At 45.6% G+C, this 15,779-nt stretch overlaps 4 non-coding genes across 4 annotated transcripts; all 4 read left to right on the forward strand.

Moving 5' to 3' along the window:
- The first annotated feature begins 5,731 nt into the window (after positions 1-5,731).
- On the forward strand, positions 5,732-5,814 carry trnal-cag (transfer RNA leucine (anticodon CAG)). The gene has a single exon. It is a non-coding gene; the product is annotated as a tRNA-Leu (tRNA).
- A 2,902-nt stretch (positions 5,815-8,716) lies between these two features.
- trnal-cag (transfer RNA leucine (anticodon CAG)) lies at positions 8,717-8,799 on the forward strand. Its single transcript has one exon. It is a non-coding gene; the product is annotated as a tRNA-Leu (tRNA).
- Positions 8,800-11,720: 2,921 nt separating this feature from the next.
- trnal-cag (transfer RNA leucine (anticodon CAG)) lies at positions 11,721-11,803 on the forward strand. The gene has a single exon. It is a non-coding gene; the product is annotated as a tRNA-Leu (tRNA).
- A 2,915-nt stretch (positions 11,804-14,718) lies between these two features.
- trnal-cag (transfer RNA leucine (anticodon CAG)) lies at positions 14,719-14,801 on the forward strand. Its single transcript has one exon. It is a non-coding gene; the product is annotated as a tRNA-Leu (tRNA).
- The last annotated feature ends 978 nt before the right edge of the window (positions 14,802-15,779 follow it).

The following is a 15,779-nucleotide window of genomic DNA, read 5'->3' on the forward strand; positions in this document are numbered from 1 at the left end:
AAAAGTTTTTAGACTACACAAGGTTCATTTTCTCCTCTGATAGTAATCATATTAAACATGTCAAGAAAGAAAGAGTATAAAGAAAATAGTAAATGTGTGTCTAATTAAACTCTTCCTGTGAGCCTTACATCATCCTTTAATATGTTTGGTGTTACAAACTTGAAGAAGCACGGAAAAGATCATCAGACATTAATCTAATCAGTTTGCAGCCTTCATTCGTATTGAAAAGTTGAAATCTTCCCTGCTAGACCCAAGTGCAGCGTTTAACACCGTCGGCCAGAACATTTTATTACAGCTATTATTAAATGGAGAGTCCTCTTCACACACTGAGGTTAATTATGAAGCTCCACAGGCTTCTGTGCAAAGACCAGTTCTGTTTACATTATACGTGCTTTAGAAGACATAGCATACCACAGGTCAGCTCAGCAACATTTCGACTTTGGCTTGTTTTTTCTGGTTAACGTTAATTACGTAATTTAGAATTAAAGTTTAGTGTTTTTAGCATTTAGGATGGCCGTGGCGAGTAACTCAAGTGCTGTAAACATTTCATGAAACCTCATCAAAAGTTATCTGAGTTGGAAGGGTGGCTGTTAATAAGCCATTCTTAAGGAAGGAGAACAGAGAAAAATAAGGCTGAGGTGTGCCAAATTACACAAGAAATTGACTGGAAAAAGAAATCAGCTGTAATATGTCTTATGGAGTAATGATTCCAAATTTGAAATATGCATGGAAGAGGTCCGAAGAGAGATACAACAGTGAATGTCTATAGCCGTCTTTAACACAGCGTGGATACTCTACCGTGCTTTGAGGCTGGATTTCAGCCAGTGTTGTTGGAGCTCTTATCCAAATTAATCAAATTATGAATGTAGAAAAGTTCCACCAGATTTTGATCGACCATGTAATACCACGTAGTGTCTGATTGGCTTCAACTTCATTTTTCAGTACGACAATGATCGCAAACATACTGCCAATGTAGTCAAAGTATGCCTGGATGAAACAACGCATCAGTCATGGATTGATCTCTCCAGGGTTCGAACCTCAAGATAATCGAAGCAGTGTGGGATCATCTTGACAGAAAACAAAACAAAAGGCAGCCAGCATCCAAAGAAGAGTCTCGGATGTCTTTCAAGAAGCCTGCAGAACTAAGAAATTACAAGAAAGCTTACCTATTAGAGTTTAAGCTGTGTTGAAGAATGAAAGGCAGCTTTAACTGAACAAAAGGGGAAAAAAATCCCACATTGACAGCTAACTCAAGAGACAAAAAGCATTAGAACTCAAGTCATTACCTTACTTAAGGATAAATAAGTTAATTAATTACATTAATGCATAAGCAGAAAATAACCTACAGTAACTGCTTTGCGATATGGAAGTGCAAAAGACAACTGAAAGGGAGGATAGTTTCTATATATGTGGTTTCTATTAAGGGACAGAGGAACGATAAGAAACGATAAGAAATCAAGGACAAGGAGTGTGGTGTAGATAAGTGAGGAAATCCGATCATTACTACAAATTTAGTTGAAATTTAAATATTTTAACTATGGTGCCTCCTGTGAGGGCTGTCTGTTTTCCACATTCTGCAACGGTAAAATACGAGTTTGAGGCGGATATTTGTTTTACTTTATGGGCAACAGTTGTTCTTGCTGTTGACAAAACTCGCCTCATGGTTGACTCTTTTCCACAGAGGGGGGGTGCTTTAATAAACTTATTCGAAAATGAGCTTTTTTCCACTAAGACTTGTTTTATGGGGAGATGTACGAAATTATTTACCGGGTTACAAGCAATGATAATATCGGATGTTGACTCCTCAGCGTCATCATTTTCTATCTATTGAGAAAACTTATTGTTAAAGTATTGAAGAAAAAAACTCCTCCTTGGCCCGCGGGGGGTGTGTGTGTGTGTGTGTGTGTGTGTGTGTGTGTGTGTGTGTGTGTGTGTGTGTGTGTGAGTGAAACAAGATCGCCTGTCGCTGGTTTGTTTTTCAGTCTCTCAAAAGGAAAAGTAGTATTCACTAAGGGATATTTATTCGTTTTTTACACATAGGCAGCCTGTAGGTTACAAGCGGATAGAAAGTTCTTCTTTTCATCACAAGCTATGGTGTATCTTAAAGGTTTTTTACAGCGTCTGTATTATAGGAAAATAAAATACTATTGAAATCTCTACAGGAAGTCACTCTTTATTTCCATTACAAACGCCGGTGCAGCTTAAGAAAGTAAAATTACATCCGCTCTGTCTCTCTATAATCACAGAATCATCTGCTGCATCACCGCTGTGCTTAGGGAACATGACGCAACAGGTCTGAAAATGACTAGACACTTCCGGAGTATTTCCGGTAGGGTCATAAGGTCCGGATCGAGGCCTTCCATAGTAAATATGCTGTATTTGAATATGTCATATTCAAAGCCTTCTTCTTTGGGAGAGCAGATCTCATCGGACACAGGAACGTTGCAGGGCTGCAGAAGGAAATCCATCTTGTGTCTGTGCCTTAGAAATTGTGACGGACTCCACCTCTCTGCTTTTTTATTCCCCTCCAACAGATGGCGCGCTTCCGGAGGTTTCCCCCTCCCTCTAAAAACTTTTTTTCCCAACAACAGATGACGCGCTTCCGGAGGTTCCCCCCCTCCTTTCTCAGGATGCAATTCGACACGGTTAGCAACAGATGGCGCGCTTCCGGGGTTCACCCCCCCTTCTCAGGATGCGATTCGTCACGCGGGGGGTTTCCCACCCCCCTTCTCCGGATGCGATTCGTCACGCTCATTACACGCTTCCGGGGGGGAAGGGCGGGAGGTCAAAAGGTCGTGATTAGGGCCATCAATCACTTCGGATCAAATTTTGTCATAAGCTGTATGGGATTAACTCTCTGTGGTTGTTGATTAATGGTCATGAGAATTTGCATAATTGTGATGAAGGAACTGACCTCCAAGCCCACTGTTCCTTCAGGGGGCTACTTTCAGTCATTATGCAAATATACTGTTTATAAGATTGGGGAAACCTGCAGTCAGCTGACACTGAAGAAGTCACTTGGATGAGTGACGAGACATTTTTCCCACTGAAAACGCTACATTCAGATGAACAGAATCAACCTTTGGAGACTTCTTACTGTTGTGACAAAATACACTTGAAACTGGCAATTCTATATCAGTGGAGAACCAATTCCAACAGTCTAAGAGATGTCCATCAAGAGCCTGGGACGGTGGTATAATGTAGACCTCAATGATACCTGGCAACTTGACAAACGAAGGCAAAACTTGGCTAATGACCTCAGGCGGATTAACAACACTGCACTCCTTGAGTGAGGCTTGAGATGTCACTCAAGGACTCCCGGGACCCCATAGTGAGGGGCGCTGCTCCCACCCTAGCAACAGGGAGGAAGTGGACCACAGCCACGTCTGTGCTACAGGCCAAATCGGCTCTGAGCCATAATGACATGGTGGGTCGCGTCCAACAGGGCAGAGAAGGATTTGGTCTTGGCAACCTCGGTGGCAACAGGCATCTGTAACCGAACGTCAAAAAATGGTGGTGGAGGAGGTGTGTCGAAAGGAGGAAACAGTAAGACACGCCAGAGCCATAGCGCTGGCCAAGCAGGGTCACTGGATGAATTGGGAGAGTTTTGAAAAGAGGAAACTCTTATGGAGTGAAATCTGGTGAAATCGGTGGGACCTGATTTTTGGGGGGTGAAACCATACTGCATGTCTTCTCTGGCACATTGAATTTCTGTATGACTTGTGTTTTCTGTGAGAGCTTTATAAAATCAAGCAGCTAACCATGACGTCTGCCTTTACAAAACACTTGTCAATCACTAAAGAGTTCCTTCACTTGTCAGTCACTATGTGGTACTAAAGAGCTGTCTGAAATTCAGTTACAACCCACACAAAGTTACAGATTGGAGTATCCGAGTGCTGAGGTGCGCTTGTGCGCAAAAGTCACAAACACTCTGCTGACTCACTAACTGTACAGCTCCAAACCTCTTCCGACCTCAAAGTCAGCACAGAAAGTGGGCGCCACGAGCTTCGTAGTATGTGTTTACATGGCTGAACAGCTGCTATATTCGAACAAACGCCTTCAGAAGAGACTGCGACCTGAACGCAGTGCCTTCGCCCGCTTGGCGACCAAAAACAAGTTATCACTATGTGACATGCAGTATGGTTTCACCTCCCAATAAGCAGGTCCCACCAAGATTTGAACGCCGATCGCTGGATTCAAAGTCCAGAGTGCTAACCATTACACCATGGAACCGATGTGAAACTGTGTGAACTGTCATGTCATGGCAACCTGCCTAAAAGTATTCAGCCAAATGATCAGTATGGATGACATTGTAGATTATTCGCACTACGTTTCCATGGCTGAACAGCTGCTATATGTGTTATGAGAAGGATAATGTGTGTTTCTTCCAAAGTATCTAACAGTGGTAACCTCCACCAAACTGGCACTGCAATGTCAGAATGGCTGAGCGGTCTAAGACGCTGCGTTCAGGTTGCAGTCTCCCCTGGAGGTGTGGCTTTGAATCCCACTTCTGACACTGAAGCTTTACTCTTCTTGATATTGTGACAAAATACTCTTGGGTTAACCACGAGCTTTCTAAAAACTTGCATATAACAATTGTGCACCATTCATTCCTCATCTTTGCTGCCCATCATTACAACTTTGCTAATGATGGGCAGCAGGTTAGTGTCATGATGTTACCTCAGATATGGTTAAAAGCCCTGTTAACGTAAGTGCTTCACGCCGGGTGCGGTGGCGCGTGCCTGTAATCCAAGCTACCGCGAGGCTGAGGTTTGAGGATTGTTTGAGCTCAGGAGCTCTGAGCTGCAGCAGGCTATGTCGATCGGGTGTCCGCATTGCGTTCGGCATTGATATGGTGATCCTGGGGGAGCCTGAGACCACCAGGTCACCTAAGGAGGGGTGCACCGGCCCAGGTCGGAGACGGAGCAGGTCAAAGCCCCCGTGTCGCTCAGTAGTGGGATCGCACCTGTGAATAGATGCTGTAGCGCAGCCTGAGCAATACAGCTAGACCCAATCTTTATACACATCCTTATACTTGTCTCTAGATCACACAGCAACCTCATCAGCATGTCTTGGTCTTTTTAATTCAAGTCCAAAACACTCACAAATCTGCTGCTCTGCTTGTCCGGCACCACCTCCACCTGCAGGACAGCTGCAACTACATCCTCCACTCTAAACACGCCACCGCCCAGCAGGTGGAGACAAACTCAAAGTAGGACATTTCCTTGGTGAGGAGAGAGGATGGAACCAAAAATGCATTTATCCCCGTGTTCTGTGTTGATGAAAATCACCCAACAGGAAAGCAGCTGGGCATTCATTTGAAACCAGTTCACAGGTTGGGCTGTGGTTCCCCCTCTAGCGTGTCTGCTTGAACTTTCAACTGTGAACCTCTTAGATCCAACCTTCCCAACTGCTCATCTCGCAAAAGACAAAATAGAAGAACCCAGAATGTCTTTTTATACCTGCTCACGCTTTTTCACGCTTCCCTCACAGGACGTCACATTTCACACTTTGGCCATCCAATCAAGTTGTTGACATCTAATCATTCCTGTCCACCACACCTGATCTTTCTATTTCGATCTGACTTACAACATTTAACACAAACTTTTAAATCAATATATTTTCTTAGTAATTATTTTTATTTGTTTATTACATGCACTTAACATACAAGTATGTCAAATGGAAATCAGCAACTGCGTGGGATTATTCAACTAGTTGGCTGCTGCAATGTGTCAGGATGGCCGAGCGGTCTAAGGCGCTGCGTTCAGGTCGCAGTCTCACCTGGAGGCGTGGGTTCGAATCCCACTTCTGACAATTGTATCTTGGCACTTCTTTCTTCCTTCTACTCATGGGTCTTTGATCAGTGGTTGTTGATTAATGGTCATGAGAATTTGCATAATCGTGATGAAGGAACTGACCTCCAAGCCCACTGTTCCTTCAGGGGGCTACTTTCAGTCATTATGCAAATATACTGTTTATAAGATTGGGGAAACCTGCAGTCAGCTGAAACTGAAGAAGTCACTTGGATGAGTGACGAGACATTTTTCCCACTGAAAACGCTACATTCAGATGAACAGAATCAACCTTTGGAGACGTCTTACTGTTGTGACAAAATACACTTGAAACTGGCAATTCTATATCAGTGGAGAACCAATTCCAACAGTCTAAGAGATGTCCATCAAGAGCCTGGGACGGTGGTATAATGTAGACCTCAATGATACCTGGCAACTTGACAAACGAAGGCAAAACTTGGCTAATGACCTCAGGCGGATTAACAACACTGCACTCCTTGAGTGAGGCTTGAGATGTCACTCAAGGACTCCCGGGACCCCATAGTGAGGGGCGCTGCTCCCACCCTAGCAACAGGGAGGAAGTGGACCACAGCCACGTCTGTGCTACAGGCCAAATCGGCTCTGAGCCATAATGACATGGTGGGTCGCGTCCAACAGGGCAGAGAAGGATTTGGTCTTGGCAACCTCGGTGGCAACAGGCATCTGTAACCGAACGTCAAAAAATGGTGGTGGAGGAGGTGTGTCGAAAGGAGGAAACAGTAAGACACGCCAGAGCCATAGCGCTGGCCAAGCAGGGTCACTGGATGAATTGGGAGAGTTTTGAAAAGAGGAAACTCTTATGGAGTGAAATCTGGTGAAATCGGTGGGACCTGATTTTTGGGGGGTGAAACCATACTGCATGTCTTCTCTGGCACATTGAATTTCTGTATGACTTGTGTTTTCTGTGAGAGCTTTATAAAATCAAGCAGCTAACCATGACGTCTGCCTTTACAAAACACTTGTCAATCACTAAAGTTATCCTTCACTTGTCAGTCACTATGTGGTACTAAAGAGCTGTCTGAAATTCAGTTACAACCCACACAAAGTTACAGATTGGAGTATCCGAGTGCTGAGGTGCGCTTGTGCGCAAAAGTCACAAACACTCTGCTGACTCACTAACTGTACAGCTCCAAACCTCTTCCGACCTCAAAGTCAGCACAGAAAGTGGGCGCCACGAGCTTCGTAGTATGTGTTTACATGGCTGAACAGCTGCTATATTCGAACAAACGCCTTCAGAAGAGACTGCGACCTGAACGCAGTGCCTTCGACCGCTTGGCGACCAAAAACAAGTTACCACTATGTGACATGCAGTATGGTTTCACCTCCCAAAAAGCAGATGCCACCGAGATTTGAACGCGGATCGCTGGATTCAAAGTCCAGAGTGCTAACCATTACACCATGGAACCGATGTGAAACTGTGTGAACTGTCATGTCATGGCAACCTGTCTAAAAGTATTCAGCCAAATGACCAGTATGCATGACATTGTAGATTATTCGCACTACGTTTCCATGGCTGAACAGCTGCTATATGTGTTATGAGAAGGATAATGTGTGTTTCTTCCAAAGTATCTAACAGTGGTAACCTCCACCAAACTGACACTGCAATGTCAGAATGGCTGAGCGGTCTAAGGCGCTGCGTTCAGGTTGCAGTCTCCCCTGGAGGTGTGGCTTTGAATCCCACTTCTGACATTGAAGCTTTACTCTTCTTGATATTGTGACAAAATACTCTTGGGTTAACCACGAGCTTTCTAAAAACTTGCATATAACAATTGTGCACCATTCATTCCTCATCTTTGCTGCCCATCATTACAACTTTGCTAATGATGGGCAGCAGGATAGTGTCATGATGTTACCTCAGACATGGTTAAAAGCCCTGTTAACGTAAGTGCTTCTCGCCGGGTGCGGTGGCGCGTGCCTGTAATCCAAGCTACCGCGAGGATTGTTTGAGCTCAGGAGCTCTGAGCTGCAGCAGGCTATGTCGATCGGGTGTCCGCATTGCGTTCGGCATTGATATGGTGATCCTGGGGGAGCCTGAGACCACCAGGTCACCTAAGGAGGGGTGCCCAGGTCGGAGACGGAGCAGGTCAAAGCCCCCGTGTCGCTCAGTAGTGGGATCGCACCTGTGAATAGATGCTGTAGCGCAGCCTGAGCAATACAGCTAGACCCAATCTTTATACACATCCTTATACTTGTCTCTAGATCACACAGCAACCTGATCAGCATGTCTTGGTCTTTTTAATTCAAGTCCAAAACACTCACAAATCTGCTGCTCTGCTTGTCCGGCACCACCTCCACCTGCAGGACAGCTGCAACTACATCCTCCACTCTAAACACGCCACCGCCCAGCAGGTGGAGACAAACTCAAAGTAGGACATTTCCTTGGTGAGGAGAGAGGATGGAACCAAAAATGCATTTATCCCCGTGTTCTGTGTTGATGAAAATCACCCAACAGGAAAGCAGCTGGGCATTCATTTGAAACCAGTTCACAGGTTGGGCTGTGGTTCCCCCTCTAGCGTGTCTGCTTGAACTTTCAACTGTGAACCTCTTAGATCCAACCTTCCCAACTGCTCATCTCGCAAAAGACAAAATAGAAGAACCCAGAATGTCTTTTTATACCTGCTCACGCTTTTTCACGCTTCCCTCACAGGACGTCACATTTCACACTTTGGCCATCCAATCAAGTTGTTGACATCTAATCATTCCTGTCCACCACACCTGATCTTTCTATTTCGATCTGACTTACAACATTTAACACAAACTTTTAAATCAATATATTTTCTTAGTAATTATTTTTATTTGTTTATTACATGCACTTAACATACAAGTATGTCAAATGGAAATCAGCAACTGCGTGGGATTATTCAACTAGTTGGCTGCTGCAATGTGTCAGGATGGCCGAGCGGTCTAAGGCGCTGCGTTCAGGTCGCAGTCTCACCTGGAGGCGTGGGTTCGAATCCCACTTCTGACAATTGTATCTTGGCACTTCTTTCTTCCTTCTACTCATGGGTCTTTGATCAGTGGTTGTTTATTAATGGTCATGAGAATTTGCATAATTGTGATGAAGGAACTGACCTCCAAGCCCACTGTTCCTTCAGGGGGCTACTTTCAGTCATTATGCAAATATACTGTTTATAAGATTGGGGAAACCTGCAGTCAGCTGACACTGAAGAAGTCACTTGGATGAGTGACGAGACATTTTTCCCACTGAAAACGCTACATTCAGATGAACAGAATCAACCTTTGGAGACGTCTTACTGTTGTGACAAAATACACTTGAAACTGGCAATTCTATATCAGTGGAGAACCAATTCCAACAGTCTAAGAGATGTCCATCAAGAGCCTGGGACGGTGGTATAATGTAGACCTCAATGATACCTGGCAACTTGACAAACGAAGGCAAAACTTGGCTAATGACCTCAGGCGGATTAACAACACTGCACTCCTTGAGTGAGGCTTGAGATGTCACTCAAGGACTCCCGGGACCCCATAGTGAGGGGCGCTGCTCCCACCCTAGCAACAGAGAGGAAGTGGACCACAGCCACGTCTGTGCTACAGGCCAAATCGGCTCTGAGCCATAATGACATGGTGGGTCGCGTCCAACAGGGCAGAGAAGGATTTGGTCTTGGCAACCTCGGTGGCAACAGGCATCTGTAACCGAACGTCAAAAAATGGTGGTGGAGGAGGTGTGTCGAAAGGAGGAAACAGTAAGACACGCCAGAGCCATAGCGCTGGCCAAGCAGGGTCACTGGATGAATTGGGAGAGTTTTGAAAAGAGGAAACTCTTATGGAGTGAAATCTGGTGAAATCGGTGGGACCTGATTTTTGGGGGGTGAAACCATACTGCATGTCTTCTCTGGCACATTGAATTTCTGTATGACTTGTGTTTTCTGTGAGAGCTTTATAAAATCAAGCAGCTAACCATGACGTCTGCCTTTACAAAACACTTGTCAATCACTAAAGTTATCCTTCACTTGTCAGTCACTATGTGGTACTAAAGAGCTGTCTGAAATTCAGTTACAACCCACACAAAGTTACAGATTGGAGTATCCGAGTGCTGAGGTGCGCTTGTGCGCAAAAGTCACAAACACTCTGCTGACTCACTAACTGTACAGCTCCAAACCTCTTCCGACCTCAAAGTCAGCACAGAAAGTGGGCGCCACGAGCTTCGTAGTATGTGTTTACATGGCTGAACAGCTGCTATATTCGAACAAACGCCTTCAGAAGAGACTGCGACCTGAACGCAGTGCCTTCGACCGCTTGGCGACCAAAAACAAGTTACCACTATGTGACATGCAGTATGGTTTCACCTCCCAAAAAGCAGATGCCACCGAGATTTGAACGCGGATCGCTGGATTCAAAGTCCAGAGTGCTAACCATTACACCATGGAACCGATGTGAAACTGTGTGAACTGTCATGTCATGGCAACCTGTCTAAAAGTATTCAGCCAAATGATCAGTATGCATGACATTGTAGATTATTCGCACTACGTTTCCATGGCTGAACAGCTGCTATATGTGTTATGAGAAGGATAATGTGTGTTTCTTCCAAAGTATCTGACAGTGGTAACCTCCACCAAACTGGCACTGCAATGTCAGAATGGCTGAGCGGTCTAAGGCGCTGCGTTCAGGTTGCAGTCTCCCCTGGAGGTGTGGCTTTGAATCCCACTTCTGACATTGAAGCTTTACTCTTCTTGATATTGTGACAAAATACTCTTGGGTTAACCACGAGCTTTCTAAAAACTTGCATATAACAATTGTGCACCATTCATTCCTCATCTTTGCTGCCCATCATTACAACTTTGCTAATGATGGGCAGCAGGATAGTGTCATGATGTTACCTCAGACATGGTTAAAAGCCCTGTTAACGTAAGTGCTTCTCGCCGGGTGCGGTGGCGCGTGCCTGTAATCCAAGCTACCGCGAGGCTGAGGTTTGAGGATTGTTTGAGCTCAGGAGCTCTGAGCTGCAGCAGGCTATGTCGATCGGGTGTCCGCATTGCGTTCGGCATTGATATGGTGATCCTGGGGGAGCCTGAGACCACCAGGTCACCTAAGGAGAGGTGCACCGGCCCAGGTCGGAGACGGAGCAGGTCAAAGCCCCCGTGTCGCTCAGTAGTGGGATCGCACCTGTGAATAGATGCTGTAGCGCAGCCTGAGCAATACAGCTAGACCCAATCTTTATACACATCCTTATACTTGTCTCTAGATCACACAGCAGCCTCATCAGCATGTCTTGGTCTTTTTAATTCAAGTCCAAAACACTCACAAATCTGCTGCTCTGCTTGTCCGGCACCACCTCCACCTGCAGGACAGCTGCAACTACATCCTCCACTCTAAACACGCCACCGCCCAGCAGGTGGAGACAAACTCAAAGTAGGACATTTCCTTGGTGAGGAGAGAGGATGGAACCAAAAATGCATTTATCCCCGTGTTCTGTGTTGATGAAAATCACCCAACAGGAAAGCAGCTGGGCATTCATTTGAAACCAGTTCACAGGTTGGGCTGTGGTTCCCCCTCTAGCGTGTCTGCTTGAACTTTCAACTGTGAACCTCTTAGATCCAACCTTCCCAACTACTCATCTCGCAAAAGACAAAATAGAAGAACCCAGAATGTCTTTTTATACCTGCTCACGCTTTTTCACGCTTCCCTCACAGGACGTCACATTTCACACTTTGGCCATCCAATCAAGTTGTTGACATCTAATCATTCCTGTCCACCACACCTGATCTTTCTATTTCGATCTGACTTACAACATTTAACACAAACTTTTAAATCAATATATTTTCTTAGTAATTATTTTTATTTGTTTATTACATGCACTTAACATACAAGTATGTCAAATGGAAATCAGCAACTGCATGGGATTATTCAACTAGTTGGCTGCTGCAATGTGTCAGGATGGCCGAGCGGTCTAAGGCGCTGCGTTCAGGTCGCAGTCTCACCTGGAGGCGTGGGTTCGAATCCCACTTCTGACAATTGTATCTTGGCACTTCTTTCTTCCTGGTACTCATGGGTCTTTGATCAGTGGTTGTTTATTAATGGTCATGAGAATTTGCATAATTGTGATGAAGGAACTGACCTCCAAGCCCACTGTTCCTTCAGGGGGCTACTTTCAGTCATTATGCAAATATACTGTTTATAAGATTGGGGAAACCTGCAGTCAGCTGACACTGAAGAAGTCACTTGGATGAGTGACGAGACATTTTTCCCACTGAAAACGCTACATTCAGATGAACAGAATCAACCTTTGGAGACGTCTTACTGTTGTGACAAAATACACTTGAAACTGGCAATTCTATATCAGTGGAGAACCAATTCCAACAGTCTAAGAGATGTCCATCAAGAGCCTGGGACGGTGGTATAATGTAGACCTCAATGATACCTGGCAACTTGACAAACGAAGGCAAAACTTGGCTAATGACCTCAGGCGGATTAACAACACTGCACTCCTTGAGTGAGGCTTGAGATGTCACTCAAGGACTCCCGGGACCCCATAGTGAGGGGCGCTGCTCCCACCCTAGCAACAGGGAGGAAGTGGACAACAGCCACGTCTGTGCTACAGGCCAAATCGGCTCTGAGCCATAATGACATGGTGGGTCGCGTCCAACAGGGCAGAGAAGGATTTGGTCTTGGCAACCTCGGTGGCAACAGGCATCTGTAACCGAACGTCAAAAAATGGTGGTGGAGGAGGTGTGTCCAAAGGAGGAAACAGTAAGACACGCCAGAGCCATAGCGCTGGCCAAGCAGGGACACTGGATGAATTGGGAGAGTTTTGAAAAGAGGAAACTCTTATGGAGTGAAATCTGGTGAAATCGGTGGGACCTGATTTTTGGGGGGTGAAACCATACTGCATGTCTTCTCTGGCACATTGAATTTCTGTATGACTTGTGTTTTCTGTGAGAGCTTTATAAAATCAAGCAGCTAACCATGACGTCTGCCTTTACAAAACACTTGTCAATCACTAAAGTTATCCTTCACTTGTCAGTCACTATGTGGTACTAAAGAGCTGTCTGAAATTCAGTTACAACCCACACAAAGTTACAGATTGGAGTATCCGAGTGCTGAGGTGCGCTTGTGCGCAAAAGTCACAAACACTCTGCTGACTCACTAACTGTACAGCTCCAAACCTCTTCCGACCTCAAAGTCAGCACAGAAAGTGGGCGCCACGAGCTTCGTAGCATGTGTTTACATGGCTGAACAGCTGCTATATTCGAACAAACGCCTTCAGAAGAGACTGCGACCTGAACGCAGTGCCTTCGACCGCTTGGCGACCAAAAACAAGTTACCACTATGTGACATGCAGTATGGTTTCACCTCCCAAAAAGCAGATGCCACCGAGATTTGAACGCGGATCACTGGATTCAAAGTCCAGAGTGCTAACCATTACACCATGGAACCGATGTGAAACTGTGTGAACTGTCATGTCATGGCAACCTGTCTAAAAGTATTCAGCCAAATGATCAGTATGCATGACATTGTAGATTATTCGCACTACGTTTCCATGGCTGAACAGCTGCTATATGTGTTATGAGAAGGATAATGTGTGTTTCTTCCAAAGTATCTAACAGTGGTAACCTCCACCAAACTGGCACTGCAATGTCAGAATGGCTGAGCGGTCTAAGGCGCTGCGTTCAGGTTGCAGTCTCCCCTGGAGGTGTGGCTTTGAATCCCACTTCTGACATTGAAGCTTTACTCTTCTTGATATTGTGACAAAATACTCTTGGGTTAACCACGAGCTTTCTAAAAACTTGCATATAACAATTGTGCACCATTCATTCCTCATCTTTGCTACCCATCATTACAACTTTGCTAATGATGGGCAGCAGGTTAGTGTCATGATGTTACCTCAGACATGGTTAAAAGCCCTGTTAACGTAAGTGCTTCTCGCCGGGTGCGGTGGCGCGTGCCTGTAATCCAAGCTACCGCGAGGCTGAGGTTTGAGGATTGTTTGAGCTCAGGAGCTCTGAGCTGCAGCAGGCTATGTCGATCGGGTGTCCGCATTGCGTTCGGCATTGATATGGTGATCCTGGGGGAGCCTGAGACCACCAGGTCACCTAAGGAGGGGTGCCCAGGTCGGAGACGGAGCAGGTCAAAGCCCCCGTGTCGCTCAGTAGTGGGATCGCACCTGTGAATAGATGCTGTAGCGCAGCCTGAGCAATACAGCTAGACCCAATCTTTATACACATCCTTATACTTGTCTCTAGATCACACAGCAACCTGATCAGCATGTCTTGGTCTTTTTAATTCAAGTCCAAAACACTCACAAATCTGCTGCTCTGCTTGTCCGGCACCACCTCCACCTGCAGGACAGCTGCAACTACATCCTCCACTCTAAACACGCCACCGCCCAGCAGGTGGAGACAAACTCAAAGTAGGACATTTCCTTGGTGAGGAGAGAGGATGGAACCAAAAATGCATTTATCCCCGTGTTCTGTGTTGATGAAAATCACCCAACAGGAAAGCAGCTGGGCATTCATTTGAAACCAGTTCACAGGTTGGGCTGTGGTTCCCCCTCTAGCGTGTCTGCTTGAACTTTCAACTGTGAACCTCTTAGATCCAACCTTCCCAACTGCTCATCTCGCAAAAGACAAAATAGAAGAACCCAGAATGTCTTTTTATACCTGCTCACGCTTTTTCACGCTTCCCTCACAGGACGTCACATTTCACACTTTGGCCATCCAATCAAGTTGTTGACATCTAATCATTCCTGTCCACCACACCTGATCTTTCTATTTCGATCTGACTTACAACATTTAACACAAACTTTTAAATCAATATATTTTCTTAGTAATTATTTTTATTTGTTTATTACATGCACTTAACATACAAGTATGTCAAATGGAAATCAGCAACTGCGTGGGATTATTCAACTAGTTGGCTGCTGCAATGTGTCAGGATGGCCGAGCGGTCTAAGGCGCTGCGTTCAGGTCGCAGTCTCACCTGGAGGCGTGGGTTCGAATCCCACTTCTGACAATTGTATCTTGGCACTTCTTTCTTCCTGGTACTCATGGGTCTTTGATCAGTGGTTAGAGAGTTAATCTCATACAGCTTATGACAAACTTTGATCCGAAGTGATTGATGGCCCTAATCACGACCTTTTGACCTCCTGCCCCTCCCCCCCGGAAGCGTGTAATGAGCGTGACGAATCGCATCCGGAGAAGGGGTGTGGGAAACCCCCCGCGTGTCGAATTGCATCCTGAGAAGGGGGGGTGAACCCCGGAAGCGCGCCATCTGTTGCTAACCGTGTCGAATTGCATCCTGAGAAAGGAGGGGGGGAACCTCCGGAAGCGCGTCATCTGTTGTTGGGAAAAAAAAGGTTTTAGAGGGGAGGGGGAAACCTCCGGAAGCGCGCCATCTATTGGAGGAGAATAAAAAAGCAGAGAGGTGGAGTCCGTCACAATTTCTAAGGCACAGACACAAGATGGATTTCCTTCTGCAGCCCAGCAGCGTTCCTGTGTCCGATGAGATCTGCTCTCCCAAAGAAGGCTTTGAATATGACATATTCAATCTCGATCCGGACCTTATGACCCTACCGGAAATACTCCGGAAGTGTCTAGTCATTTTCAGACCTGTTGCGTCATGTTCCCTAAGCACAGCGGTGATGCAGCAGCTGATTCTGTGATGTATAGAGAGACAGAGCGGGTGTAATTTTACTTTCTTAAGCTGCACCGGCGTTTGTAATGGAAATAAAGAGTGACTTCCTGTAGAGATTTCAATAGTATTTTATTTTCCTATAATACAGACGCTGTAAAAAACCTTTAAGATACACCATAGCTTGTGATGAAAAGAAGAACTTTCTATCCGCTTGTAACCTACAGGCTGCCTATGTGTAAAAAACGAATAAATATCCCTTAGTGAATACTACTTTTCCTTTTGAGAGACTGAAAAACAAACCAGCGACAGGCGATCTTGTTTCACTCACACACACACACACACACACACACACACACA

This window comes from Maylandia zebra, linkage group LG14 (assembly GCF_041146795.1).
Source record: "Maylandia zebra isolate NMK-2024a linkage group LG14, Mzebra_GT3a, whole genome shotgun sequence".
Taxonomy (NCBI): domain Eukaryota; kingdom Metazoa; phylum Chordata; class Actinopteri; order Cichliformes; family Cichlidae; genus Maylandia; species Maylandia zebra.